The 15,039-nt window shown below is 33.0% G+C and overlaps 1 long non-coding RNA gene across 1 annotated transcript; it reads right to left on the minus strand.

Annotated features, from left to right (window-relative positions):
* Positions 1-7,677: 7,677 nt before the first annotated feature.
* LOC147829475 (uncharacterized) lies at positions 7,678-12,107 on the minus strand. The gene is made up of 3 exons (XR_015448875.1): positions 11,868-12,107; positions 11,444-11,569; positions 7,678-7,899 (listed from the first exon to the last, which is right to left on the minus strand). It is a non-coding gene; the product is annotated as an uncharacterized LOC147829475 (long non-coding RNA).
* Positions 12,108-15,039: the final 2,932 nt, after the last annotated feature.

Here is a 15,039-nt window from a genome sequence, read left to right on the forward strand (position 1 = left end):
TTCCAATTATCTACCTACTTCTTAAGTAATTTATGATTAAAAGGGATGTTTTATTTCCCAGATTTTATTGTCTTATTTTATAAACAATCTGAGTAAACCCACAAGACTTCAGTGTAGACTCTCAATTTCTGTATAGAATGAAATCTATTTACTTGGGCTTTCTCAGTACATAACTTGATGTTATGAAGGCCTTATGTAGACATTTCAGTTATCAACCACAGGATAAAATAATACAGAATGACCATTTCCACAAACATATATGTTAGTACTAACAATACATTTATCTTAAAATAATGGTATTTTGAGTGGTACAGTGTTCATTTAATTAGTCCCTGTGGAAAACAATGTGAAAGTATTGTCAAGCTTCTTGTAAAGAAGCCAGCAGTCCCATTAAATGGACCACTCCTGCCCACTCTATTAGATAAGCTTTTGGTTGACAAAAATACGTTTTGGTAATATCATTTGTTTTGTCAAGTTTACTGACAGGATGACTATGAGATTAAGAAATCATCAGAACAGTAAGTTGCTAAGAATTTCCACAAATCAGATTATATTATGTGAGAAAATAAACCAAAAATTTGACATTTACTTTCATGTTGTGCAATAATACTGCTTTGTTAGTTTTAACTAAATAAAAATGACTGTTTTTTCTAAATGAAAGTACCGTGAAAGCAGAATGTCTCCAAATATCTTATGGTCAATCTTTTAACTAGGTGTTGAAACTTGAAAGTTGTACAATGAATTTAGGTCTTATAAATTATTTTATTTATACTTTCTGAAATATATTTATAATGAAAAGACTACTGAGGGGAAAAGTGATAAATAGCAGAAATAGTTGAATTCCTAGTGTTGTCTTATTATCCCTTTTTTATCAATTTTGGCCTAGCTCAGAGCTCATTTCTTCCCTTGTCTGTGATCATCATTGGTTCCAAAATCCATAGCTAGATGAGGACTTACTAGCCACTCAGAAAGACTGTAAGGGCTTAATTTGAAAAATGTGGCATTTTGACTTATTGAAGACTTGGATATAGAGTGAACAATGAGATTTCTGGGAAGCACTTTGGAATATTTAGTTTAGAGGCTGCCAAGAGATAATTAGTGATCTTTAATTTGTAAGGCATAGGAGCATAAAATTGTACCTTAGTCAACAACAATATCAAAAAAGACAGATCACTGTCATGAAGGCCCTTGCTCATGGCCATGGGGATTGTGGCCTTCTCACAAGATTCATGACACGATGACATGTTATAAAGAATATCCTCCCTAATTAATCTCTGACATGATCAACAACATATCTTTAAAAGGTTAAATAATATTCTCCCTGACACAAACAAGCCTAACCATTTCTTCCTTGAAATAACCTCTACCCGATAGCCCTGATGCAACTTTTCTTAAAATACACACACACACACACACACACACACACACACACACACACACAAAGGAAACTAAAGAAAATGAGAACTGGATGTGAAATTATTGCTAAAATTAGTGATTTGTTTTCTAAAAAGAAAACAAAAATGAAAATAGAAAATCAATTGCTAAAACAATTTAAGTCTGATTTCCTAAAGGAAAAAAACACAAATGAACAGAAATCTTTACTTTCTTTTCAAATGTGTGAAATCTTTTCATATGTCTCAGAATTTAATTTTCCATTCTTTCACTTAAAGTTGGCCATTCATAGCAAACAGTTCAGTGAGATGTAGATGCCTCCGTTTAGCATTGTGATCTTATACTACTTGTAAAATTGCATGATAAAAGTGACATCAACAAATTCATACACAGTGAAATTATATTTTTTAACTTTTTACTCCTTTGATTCATAATATCAGAAAATCAATCAGTAAGAATAAATGATTTTTTTTCAAATTAAATGAATGACTTATACACTATGTTAAAAGGCTTTTATACATCTACTATACATCTGAAAGACAAATCACTTATCATAAATATCAAATTCAAATTAAACTCCCGATTTACCAAGATCTTTCATTGAAACTCTTGTGTATTTTTATTCTACTCACTTCTCTTTATCAGTGTTTCTACTTTGGTAAAATGAAATATAACTACATTTCTACAAGTGTCTCCTAATGGTTCCTTTCCTTAATCTTTCTCTGGACAGTTTACTTGCCACACTGGAACAAATGCTCTTTTTAAAACTCATGTATGACTATGTCAGCCCCGTTACTAAACTAAAATTGTGACTTGTCATTACTGAGATAGTTTAAATGCCCCAGTAGACACATTCATTATAGGAATTATTTTTGTCATGTCAGCTTCCTTTCTTGTTAAAGATAGAAAAGAATAAGTTGGATTTGGTAGACAGAATACTGGTACCCTACAAATAGATGTTCACATTCTGATTCCTAAATCCTGGATATCTGCTACTTTACATGAAAAAAGAGAGCTTGTAGATGGAATCAAAATGAGGGCTTTGAAATGAGGAGATTTCCTGAATTATCTGCATGTAGAGAATATCATTACACAGTCCTGTGAGAGGGACAGAGGAGGCTCCCAGTCAGGGAGAGAGTAAGGATAGGAAAAGCAAAGATGGGGGGAAACAGAGAAGCTAACTTTGGGCTGCTGATTTCCTGAAATGTAAGACAATAAAAGTATGCTGCCTTAAGCCACTATGATTGGGGTGGGTTACAGCATCAGTAGGAAAGCAGTGAGGTGGGTGAATGCAAAGTCAGGAGAACGAAACAAATCAAGTCAGTGAAGCAATGTGAGATGTGAGGCAATTTCAAAATGGAGGAATTGTGAGACAGAAGTTATGGACAATGTGAAGCAAAAAGAAATAGGGTCCAGGTCAATAAATATCTTAAGTACATGAATTAGAAAAGACATATTTAAATATTTAAGTTCTTATCAAATTATGTATGTTTAGTATAATCCTGATAAAAGAAAAAAAAACTTAATTGATAAAATGCAAAGGATTTAAAGTACTTGGCATAACCTTGAAAAACAAAGGATTTATACTTTCAGATCCTTAGATTTACTATAAAAGCATAATAGTTGAGATAATATGTTAGAGAAACTAAATATTTTCATTAGAAAGAATAGAAATATTCTCTCCACTTCCTAAAATACTCAAATCCCCAAAATGTGAGAACAAAAACCACAATGCTCTTCTAAAATAAGAAATACAGGGATTAAAATGACATAGAAATGCTGAAACTTTTGAGATGTAATGAGGTCAGTGGTTTTGATTGACCATGGACCAAATTATCACTGATGGAAACTTCTAATACTATGAGACAAAACAAATCTGTCTCTCTCTTTCCTTCTTTCTTCCTTCTTTCTCTTTCTTTCTTTCTTTCTTTCTTTCTTCCTTCCATCCTTCCTTCCTTCCTTCCTCTTTTTTCTTTCCTCCTTTCTCTCTTTCCTTTTTTCTTTTCATATGTGTGTGTATGCGTGTGTGTGTGATAATGGGAACTGAATTCAAGATCTTGGCACTGAGCTATAGCCCAACCTTTTTTCATTTTTATTTACTTTTTCTTTTTAAAGTGATATATGTATATTAATGAATATTTTTGATTACATAATTTACTTTGCTATAAATATATGATTACACATAGGAATCCATTCATTATTTTGACAAGGTATAAATACTAGAGTGATAGATGAATAAATTGATGTATTAACATTAACCATGGTGCAGGTTTTTAGAAATGTTTTAAATCTTACTGAATATTAAAATTAAACAAATTGAAGTATTTTATTAATGATATACAAAAAAGAGCATAAATATAAAAACAATAATCAAAACACAGTAGCAGGACCACATTGGAGAACTTTATTTCATGACAAGAAAAAAATCCAAAAATTTCTAGCCAAATTAAAATAAAGTTCATCCCATTTCACATGCCTTCATTACTTCAGTGAATTTTATTCCATCAGTAAATAAAAATATGTTGTAATTACATGAAGAGGTACCTAATAGTAATCACAAAGGGCTGGGGATTTAGCTCAGTGGTTTTGCCGCCTGCTGCACAGCGCAAGGACCAGAGTTCGATCCCTGGTATAAAAAACAAAACAAAACAAAACAATAAAAACAAACAAACAAAAAAAGAAGTAATTACAAAAAAATCACTATATTCAATTAATTTTTTTTCTTATCATCCAAAGTCACAGAACAATAATACAAATGTTGATGCTTTGAAGAATAAAATTGTTAACAATATTCCCATAAAATTATCCCCATAAAACACTACTTCACAGTATCATTTTCTGTTTACAAATATATTGGTAGTTTCATGCTGTTTGCATTTTATGTCATCTTTTCAATTTGAAAAGGATATTTAAAATAATTGTGTACCAATACCTACGCTTATTAGAAATTATGTCATAAAATCTTCAATGAAGAATAAAACTATTCAAAATATGACCCAAATAGGATTAGTTCCAATTAATAATTTGAAGTATATTTTGTGACTACAAAAATTTGTATAGATTCATGCTTTTATAGCATTCCTTTCATATGACTAGTACAGTTTTGCAATTCCTTCTTTTAATTTAATGAAATAGTAATCACTCAGTAAACATAAATGACCATTATGATTACTACATATATAATTTTTATTCATTAAGTTTTTTGGTACATTTTAGGTGTACATTATGATCACATTCATCACTGGAAATTTTTACCTGTACATGATATTTCTTGGTTCTTGTTTTTTTCCCATTTCCATTCCCCTTCCCTCCCTTCCACCCCTCCACTCCTCCCTATTTACAAAAGTTTTGTTTCCATTTTTTCCTTCTTTTTTCATTTTTTTCTTTCCCTTTTTTCCTTTCCCCTACCCCTCCCTCATTACCCTACCCATTTTAACCCTTTCTTCCTATTTTACATTATCTAGTATACATTTTAGTCCTCATTTACACTTGCAGTTTCTCACACCAGAGAAACATTTCGGTATTTATACATGTGTGCCCTCTTTATATTTATCACATGGTAGTTTATCAAGCCATTGCATATAGCAATTTTTAACTTGGGATACAAATCTATAGTAATTGCCTTACATGTTTATGGACACTAATATAAAAGAAAGCAGTCTGTATGTGTGGTGTGTGTGCATGATGGCATTGAGGAGCTGCCACCTTGAAAGCTAAGGATTAGGTGAGATGTGTAACTGGGGAATTACAGTAGACTAAGTCTTCCCTATTAAGTGGAAGACCAAAAATACACTTTTCCTCAAGACACAGAAAAACATTTATTACAAATAGCATTGAAAAAAATGAATACAATGTATTGAAAGTGATCCAAGCATTATCGAAATCATATGTTACATATGATGATAGATAACAGGAAAATACAATAATGATTCAAGTAGAAGGAACCAATGGAAAGGCAACTGAACAAATTAAGGAATAATCAAGGAGAGCAACTTTATATATGATAGGATCATCAGAGAAGTCTGATTTCCTCTCCTGATCTTATGACATTTCCAAAAAGACATACATTTTACCTTAAAATCCATGCATTTTTGCATTGTATTCTAATTTACGCCATGATTTTTATCAATATGATTGCATGTCTCCCCAAAGGAATTTCATTTTTATAGTTGGCAGGTATACCATTTCACAGAAACATTTTTCCAACAGTCAATACCCTTATTGCAGAGCCTCATTGTAAGAGAATATTCATGGTATACCGTACTGATTTTTAAAAGTTGAAGAAAGTGTCCTTTCATCAATTAAAAATTTTAAAGTTTTCTTAGGTGAAGGCATTCAAGACCACAGCTATATACTCCAAATTATTGAAGGTATATTATTCCTAGATTGGTATTATTTTGGGTAATTTCAGTTTAATTCTTATATTTTCCATATTGAAAAATATAATATTGCATATGCATTACATTTGTATCAGAAAAGAATATGAACAGTATAAATCTGCAAAGCTGTATTAAGAGAGTCAGAAATACAGTGATAGAGACTCCTGAAATATAGTGAACATTGTTATTAGTTAGCTATGAGAGCCAATACTTTTCCTACTGACACCATAATCATTTTTCCTCCTTACAAGTAGAGTAATTATAAAAGTGCAAAGTAGACATACATTTAAAATAATAAAAATAAATAAAACATGGCATTCACAGGACATAATTCCAAACATACAAAAATATTTATAATAAATTTATAGATAAATTTTAAACTAATTAAAATAAAAAAATGTCAAAATATAAATTTCTGTGTGTGTGAGTTTACATGGGTTGTGCATAATTTTGGGGATCAAACCCAGAGCTTTGTTGATGCTAATTACATGCCTTTCCACTGAGCTACATACCCATCTGTAAATATTCTTTTTATAAAGGTCAATTTAATAAAATATATATTTTTCACATTGATTTAATTTGAGGAAATGATTTTGAAATTTTTATTTCATATAAACTGTACATGTTTTAGCTTGAGAGTCTGTTTTATGTCACAAAATAATGTCACACTTGGAACGAATGTAAAATGGCATAGTTACTTATAGATAATAATATGAATGTCTCTCAAAAGTTAGAAATATAATTACCATATGATCCTGAAATCCTATTTCTGAGTATACATCCAAAAGAATTAAAATTAGGAACTTGAATATGTGCCTGCCCTTTTATGTTCATTTCAGCATTATTCATATTAGCTGAGATGAAAACAATGCAAATGACCATCAACAAATAAATGAATAAATAAAATTTGGTGTATTATGGTTTAGATCTAAAATGTTTACCCAAATTCCTGGGTGTGTGGAAGATGCTTGGATCATAGGAACACTATAATTACCGGTAAATTCATCCACTAATCAGACCAGTACCTGAATGTGCTGTTAGGAAATGGAGCCTGCTAGGGTGCGAGTTAAGGAGAAGAGACCCTGCATGACCTATTTTTCCTGGCTTTTTCTTGCTCTCTGTCTCTGTCTCTCTCTCTCCTCCCTGGCTACTATGAATTGACCTCATTTTCCTTCCTCCATATTTGTTTGCCATCCTTTTGCCTTGGCGACAGCTGAACATGGCCTGAAATTGTGAGCCAAAATAAACTGCTCCTTCTTAAAATTGTGGGTGTTAGATATTTTGTCATAGTGATAGGAAAATAACACAGATTTTAGAACTAACAAGGGGGCTTTCCTGTGACTGTATCTGATCATATGGGTTGAAAGCCTTTGAAATATTTGGAATTTGGAAAGGTTTGCAAGACCAGAATGCTCATAGAAATGCAAACAGTGAAAGTCAAGCATAGAAGGCTTCACTAGAAAACAAGGACTCCACTCACATTTGGACTAGAAGTCATGTAAATTACACTCTGACAGAAAGTTTGTCTGCATTTTTCCCATGTTTTGAGACATTGTGGAAGACTGAGAATAAGGGGGTGTATTAATTTACCTGGCAGAGTAAATTTCAAGGTAGCCTAACATTCTGAATGTGAAATGGTTACTCCTAATTGATTTTATCCAGAATAGAAATTTGGGTGTTGAGCAGAAAGGAAAGTCCCAGAAAGTTGTATTGAAGGATTGCTTGGTTGTTGAAAGGATTAGGATTAAAACAATTGCTTTGTATCAAAACAATAAGAAAGGTTACATGAAGGCATCTCAGAAATCATCAAATCTTTTCCTATGGAAAACTCAAAAGCACAAGACTATAAAGCTTTCATTTGACATAAGATTCTTTGGACTCCCTATGTGAGAAGGATAGTCTAGAGAATTGCTTCTCTGGGAATCATTTCACAGTGCTCAGCCATCTAGGCACTCAGAGGCCTCTGCAGCCATGATGCCAGAGGGCATGACAGTTGCTTGAGAGGGTAGCTTACCTTGGTATTGTCCATGTGATGCTGCTCTTATGGAGTTGTTGAAAGCAAGATTTGCAGGGTCATGGAGGCTTTCAACCAGATTTTAGAAGGTCTGGGATGTCAAGTGTTGTGCCCCTGCAAGTACAATGATTGAAGCGATGGCAGTTAAGTTGAAAGTGCAGTAGAGACCCCAGGAAGTTGGAGATTCCTAGAACATACATCATCTGCTGAGAGGCACCATAGGCAGTGACCAAAGCCACACCAAGAGAAACCATAAGGGCTGCAACCAGCAATGAGATAGAACTGCAGCTGGCCAAGACTGTTGAAACACAAATGCTACTATTGGTCCCTGGGTGCTGGGTATGGAACTTTAGGATTTAATATTTGCCCCCCTGGGTTTCAGTCATGCTTTGGTCTCATTCCTTTCTAACATCCAGCATTATCCTTTTTGAAATAGAAATATTTACCCAATTCTGATATTTGTGTGATGTGTTCAACTTTCTTATTTTCACAAGGGCTTGTAGCATAGAGTTTGTCTTGAGTCTCAGAGGAGACTTTTGACTTGAAGTTTTCAGCAATCCTAGAACAGTTAGGATTTTGGCAACTTATAGAGATATACTAAATGCATTGTGCTTAATAAAACAGACATGAGTCTTTTGGAATGTTATAGTTTAGATGTAAAATATTTCCCTGAATTCTCAGATATTTAGAAGGTGATTGAATTATGGAGGCATTACACTTATCAAGGATTCATCTACCAATGAGTTCAGTAGCTGAATGTGCTATTAGGAGGTAGAGACTGCTTGGAAGTGGTCCAATGGTGGAGTGACCTGGAAGGATATATCACTCTCTGGCTCCTCCCTTCCTTTTCTGCTTCCTGGCCACCACGAATTGAGTAACATTTTCTCTGCCTTTCTCCTATGTCATCCTGTTTCTGCCTTGGAGCTAGCCAGTCATGGACTGAAACCTGGAGCCAAAATAAACCTTTCCTTTAATTTGTGGTTACCCAAATTTGTGTCAGCAATAGGGCAGGTACTATAATATGGTCTATATATCTAGTGGAATATTATTTTTAAGGAATTTCCAGCATTTGTGACAACGTGAATGGATCTGGAAGAGAAAAGCTAAGTGAAGTGAATTAGTCATGGAATACAAACATGGTATTCTTTTATATGTCATCCAAAATAGCCAAAAGTATAACAGATAATAGAATCATAATTATCAGAGTATAGAACCAGAGCATTATGAGAGGTGTTGAGTGAGTGTAAATTTGTAGTTTCACAAGGTAAGTAGGTTTCAGTGTTCGACTATACAACACACTAACTATAATTAATAATAAGTACTATGTATTTAAAAACTAAGACAATGGGATAGTCCAGCATGGATGAATAGAGGAGTAATCTCATCAGTGAGATTCAGAGATCAACTAAAAGCATAAGTAATTGGAAGAAGGGGAGGGAGACACACCCTGTTGCAAAAATTTAATTCGAAAGAAGAGACTTGTAGATCAAACAAAATATATAAATAGGAGCATAAAAGAGGGGAAGCAGCCTGAGAGGGCTGGCCAAGGGTCTTCCCCTGCACCCATTGCAGGAAATGCATCTTGAGAAGTTCCCAAATAGCTGACAAGATCCAAAGAGGAAAATTCTAGCCACATGGGATAGACTTGGGGTACACAGGCCCTTGGGGTCATTGTGCCCTCTCCAAATTCAGAGGAGGCAGCAGCCTGGTAGCATTTTCATTGGCACACAGCAAGGGAGAGTGACCAGGACTGGTCCTCCCCACACACCTATTCATTCTCAGACTCTGACAGGGAAAACAAGCTATTGCTGCCTGTGTCGGAAGTCTTCAATATCAGACCCCAGGCACACTGGAGTGACTGTTGGGAGCCTGTAGTTTATTCTAAGGCAGCTGGAACATTTATCAGGTACACAGAGCTAACACTGGTTGGATTTTAGTCTGTACTCAGAGATCTTGTGTTGATGCTATTGTTATTATTGATTGAACTATTTTAACCAAGGTAATAGAGCTGTTGATCCTCCTTGTATGTCAATGCCTGGACTGTCTGGGAATCATAAACAACACTACAGACCAGTCCCAAAGAACTGGGTGCTAGACCAAACAGGCTGCAACTTTCATCCGTAATACACAGAAGACGCAGGGTCCTCAGATAGACTCAAAGGCTAAAAGCCAGCTACACCCAGAACACTTCTCTGAAAACTAGTCAATTCCTAGAGGTCTTGATAAAACTACCTATCATGAACAATTTGATGCAGAAAACAAATAAACAAAAAATGGAAAATAAGAAAGCAGGGAAACAAAGTAAAATGCAAAACACCCAACTGGCCCCAAACAAGTCCAGAAGACATTAAGGTAGAAGAAATTAAAAACTACCCAGCTGAAATTTCTGAAATGGCAGTGGTGGAAATAACAAAGCAAATGAATAAGTCTCTTGACAAAATCAAAACAGAAATAATTACACAGATATTTAAAGAGATGATGACCATAATGAAGGAAATGGTTAGTAAATCTAGAGTGGATACAGATAAAAAAAAAAAATAGAGAAGCTTGGAAAAGCTATGGAAACAATGAATACCCGAAGTAGAAAAGGACTGGATTGCATAAAATGGATTCAAGCAGATATTCAAGAGATTAAAAATTCTGTTGAAAGTGCACACAGCAGAAACAACCAGTGGGAACATAGAATGTCAGAGCAAAGGACCATGAAAAACCAATCCAACAGCTGCTACACAATGCAAAGGAGAATAACAAAAGCTTATTTGTACTCAATTAAAAAGCAGAAGATAGCACAAAGGGCAAAATTTAAGACAATGGGTTTCATGTTAAATATTATGATTATGAAACAAACCAAGAATACCATTATTACCAACACCAATATCAGGAAACATTTAGAAGTGATGGATAAGTTTTTTACTTAGATAGTAGTGACAGCAATATGAATGTAATGTTGATTGTATGCCATTTTATATACCTCAATACAAATGGAATGAGAGGATACTGAACTTTAAAATGAATTTAAAAGATTTAAAGGACAAAATTTTTTTTAAATCATAAAGTTTTAACTTTTATTTTTTGAATTAATGCATGAGATATACAAAAATGAATCGAATGAATATACATTGAAATTGATAGTGCTACAAGATATAAATTTAGAAGTAAATGTATTATATTAAAATGAGGTGATAAAAAGAATCACCATAACAAAATAAAATGAAAAATAAAATAAAAACAATAAATTAGGAGATATATTAGCACTGGAAGCAAATACTTTTTTACAAAACTGTATCAAAATTAATCTATTTAATGATGAATCAGTATGATCTTTCAATAAGAAATCTGTATGATTTATGTCATTAAAAAACCCACACACAGGTGTGCATCACTGGTGAAAAGAAGGCTCATGTGAAGAAGAGAAAATCGTCAGTCATTCACTTCTCTGTGGAGTAAGAACCATGATGTTCAGACCAACACAAGGAAACTGACAACACTAGTCACTTTCCTTTAGATCCTAATATTGGATCAGAAACAACAACATATATCTCAAAATGAAAGGATGCAAGTTTTCCTGTCCCCAATACATTCATTCACAGGTATGGACCTTCTAAAAATCGAAAAGACCACAGAGGAAGAAAGTAGACTACCGTAATCTGAGTCAAACCTTAGCTCAAGTTGTGGCTTCTATTTCAGATGTTTTATCTTTGCTAGAAGAGATCAGCTTGGTCTTTGAAGCTTGATATATGGCTTTTGGTAGGCAGGACATTTTCCTTCATTTCTTATCTGGAAGCTGGGTGAAAATATTTAGTATTCAGCTGGTATTTTCAGCAGTAAAGATTTATTACCCTATCTCAGGGCTATATTCAGGATGGAAATGGTTCGAAAGTCTGGGACATTCAGGAATATCACCTTCAAAGTGAAAAAAAAAAAATCTGATAACAAGGAAGGAACTGTGTCTTTAGTAGGACCCTAAGTATGTCACACCTTTTGAAACACTGCACTCGCTAATCTAATGAAGTAGAAAACTGCCAATTTTAAGTGAATCTCATGAAAAAAAGACTATAGCTTATTATTGCTGTGGTAATTACCTTCTATCCTGCTGCACAAGTTGCAGACTGGACACAGTTAGTGGCTCTTATGTGATCTGTAGTTGATAAGAACCTTGGAGTAATTCTCTGGGAAGCCTTAAATGGGAGAGATACAGCACAAACCCATGGTCCCTGTAACAGAAATGTTTGTTAATGTTTGTTCAAAAGTAGATCTTGATATGTTATTGCTCTAAGCTAAGATGCTCACCAGGTATATCAATTGATACATAATTGGAAATATGGATTAAGATTTAAGATTATTGCATTCACAATCTAGGGGGTGCAATAGTAATTCATTGTAGGATGAAAATTTAATAATCACTGTTTGACTTACATACATGTAGGAAGCATAAGTGTATTAGATAATTATTTGATCTAGGATCCATATTGCCTATCTCAATTACATTTTACATTTAATTTATCATATCTTATGACCTCAAAGGACATCTTATTCCAGAAATGGAGAAGGAAAAACTCCAGGGGGATCATATGAATATTTTTGTGGGGCTGATAAATAGTTGCTATGACTAAACAGCTCTAGTCATTGACTCTTTCTGGTCTTCATAAGTTCTGACATACTTTCAGTGTGCATACATTTTATCATTAGCAGATATTTTTTGGAGAAATGAAGTTTAAATCAAGAATTCTTGTATAGTAAAAAATTACCTAATCATCAAGACTCAAGGAAAGATGACTAAAGAAAATGGCAAGTTCATGGATAGATACATGGAAGAATGAAGTGTAGACAATTTCAGTCCATATAAATATCCTCTGAAGAGCAGCCTTCAAATAGAAGTTTCTTAAAAACCAGATACACAAACTGACTTCTCCAGGGAAAGTGAATTTACCCAGCTGGCATGGTTCTCTGTAGTTATCACTTCAGTGTTGTCATGAACACCTTATATTTCTAGGGATTTTGAATACATTAACACTATATTAATTTTTCAATCAAATCCTAAAAATAATCTGAAGAAAGCATAGATGATCTAGTGAGTCTTACGGTTTGCAGAGAAATAATTGCCTAATTGTATCTAAGGGAAGGACAGCTTAATAAAGTTGGTAAAATGTTTAATTTAAGACACAATGACTTAAATAACTTTAAGATACAATAACTCTTAGGAAAGTATGCTACTCATGAAAGTAAGATCTGTGAAAATGCAGAGTATTTTCACTATTAAACTAATACTGATGAATTTTGACAAGTGTCTGCTTTTACAAATGGAACTCAAGGTGAAAGATTGCTTTCATTAAAAATGCATCACAAAACTATATAGTTTTTATTTCATAAATATGTATATGTATGCACACACTTTATATTTACACACATTGATTTAAAGTTAACATACAAATTAGATAATATTCCCAGTATTTACTTCTAATAAAATATTACATATCTTGACTTTCTGGCCTGACTAAAAAGAACATACTTTAAATTCAAATGTTTCACACAGTGTATAAGATGTTATAGGTAATTATTTACTTTAATAACTCCTTATCTTGAAATACATTGAAAGCTGAAGAACTTGGAAGAGTCCAGGTAAATTTTTTTTTCAAAAAAGAGCACATAAATTTATAACTGAAGGATAGAAAATTAAAGAAGAGGACAGTCCAGAAAACATGGACACAAATGAGTCCAATTTCAACTATTGGTTGGGACTAGAGAAATAAATTTTGAGGAAAATACAAATAAAAATGAAACAAAGATAAAATTTAGACAAGGCAATATAATGCAAATTGTACTTTTAAGAATCTAAATATAAGTATGTTAAGTGATCTTTGCCAGGGAATTTATTTAAGGAATAGAAAAAGCTTGATTTATTTTATTAGTACCTAGGAATTTGGAAAAACATGAAACTAGATTATTTTTGTCAAGTAACATAGTGTCTTGTAAACTGATGCTTGGGCTTTTGTGTCATTATTTTCTGAGTACGTCAGAATATGAGCAGACAGAAAAATATCTTCTTCATTGATTTCACAACATATCCACTTCCATTATAGGAAAATAAGTTTGGGGTTTACAGCCAGCAGTTACTGTTTCTTTAAAGTCAACTGAGAATTTGGCAATATATGTTTTCTACACATGAAGCAATATTCTTTGAAGCTTTCAGAACATATGTTAAACAAAACCCCAAAGTATAGAGGAAACTTAAATGACAGTTAATTATGATGATGATATAATAATAATAATAATAATAATAATAATAATAATAGAACCTCTTTTTCTAGCATATCTGAGTTTTTTTAGTATCTTATTTCCAACAATTATTTAAATAAATGGAGCAGATTTCTTGTTAATGCTTAAATTTTAGAAAGAAGATATATTATTAATAATAAATACTACAGTTGATGTACTCTTTATCCATTTTACTCATGTAAGAATTACATAGATTAGTAAAAGTCAATACCCTTCATTTTGTAAAAATTAAGTTCTTAAAGTTTACCTGTTTTTTCACAATGATACAAGAACATAATGATGTGGGGCCGGGGATTTAGCTCAGTGGCACCGCATCTACTTCACAGACACAGGGTACTGAGTTTGATCCCCAGTACCGCCCCCCCAAAAAAAGTACAATGATGTGGCAGCACAACTTTGGGTTCCAGCCACTGTTTTCCTGGTAGTGTCAGGAGCTAGCTGCCTTCCTCTCTTCTCATTCTGGCAAAGTTATTTGCCTCTTTTAATTTTATTAGCCATTTAACAAGTACATAAAGCACTTCCATAGAAACTGCATACTTGATTTTAATCTATCATTATTGATATGTGGCTACTGGCTTATGACTTTGAATCAAATTTTCGTCTTTAATTATGAAGAAAAGTATCCATGTATTAAGAGTCCTTAATATTGCTCTAATGTAGGGGTCATAGGATTTAATGAAACTTCCTTGATTAATGGCACTATAATAGTTTAATTAAAACAAATGAGCAAAAAGTAGAAAAAATGAAATATTTTATTAGTATACATGTCACAGTTAAACAGGTGAACTTAAATCACGTTAGAACATTTAAAAAGCAAATATTTGACTTAAAAAAATTTAATCATCATGTAACAAATTAATGTTTGCAAACATATTGTCTGGAAATTCAGCAGATATTACTTAAACACCTAGAATGTAACCTTGTGGACAGTAAATGAAATAAAGGCAAATTATACTATATCACATTATAATATGTTAT

This window comes from Heterocephalus glaber, unplaced genomic scaffold (assembly GCF_053883595.1).
Source record: "Heterocephalus glaber isolate CG9 unplaced genomic scaffold, H.glaber_assembly_v1.0 deba00000594, whole genome shotgun sequence".
Lineage (NCBI taxonomy): Eukaryota > Metazoa > Chordata > Mammalia > Rodentia > Bathyergidae > Heterocephalus > Heterocephalus glaber.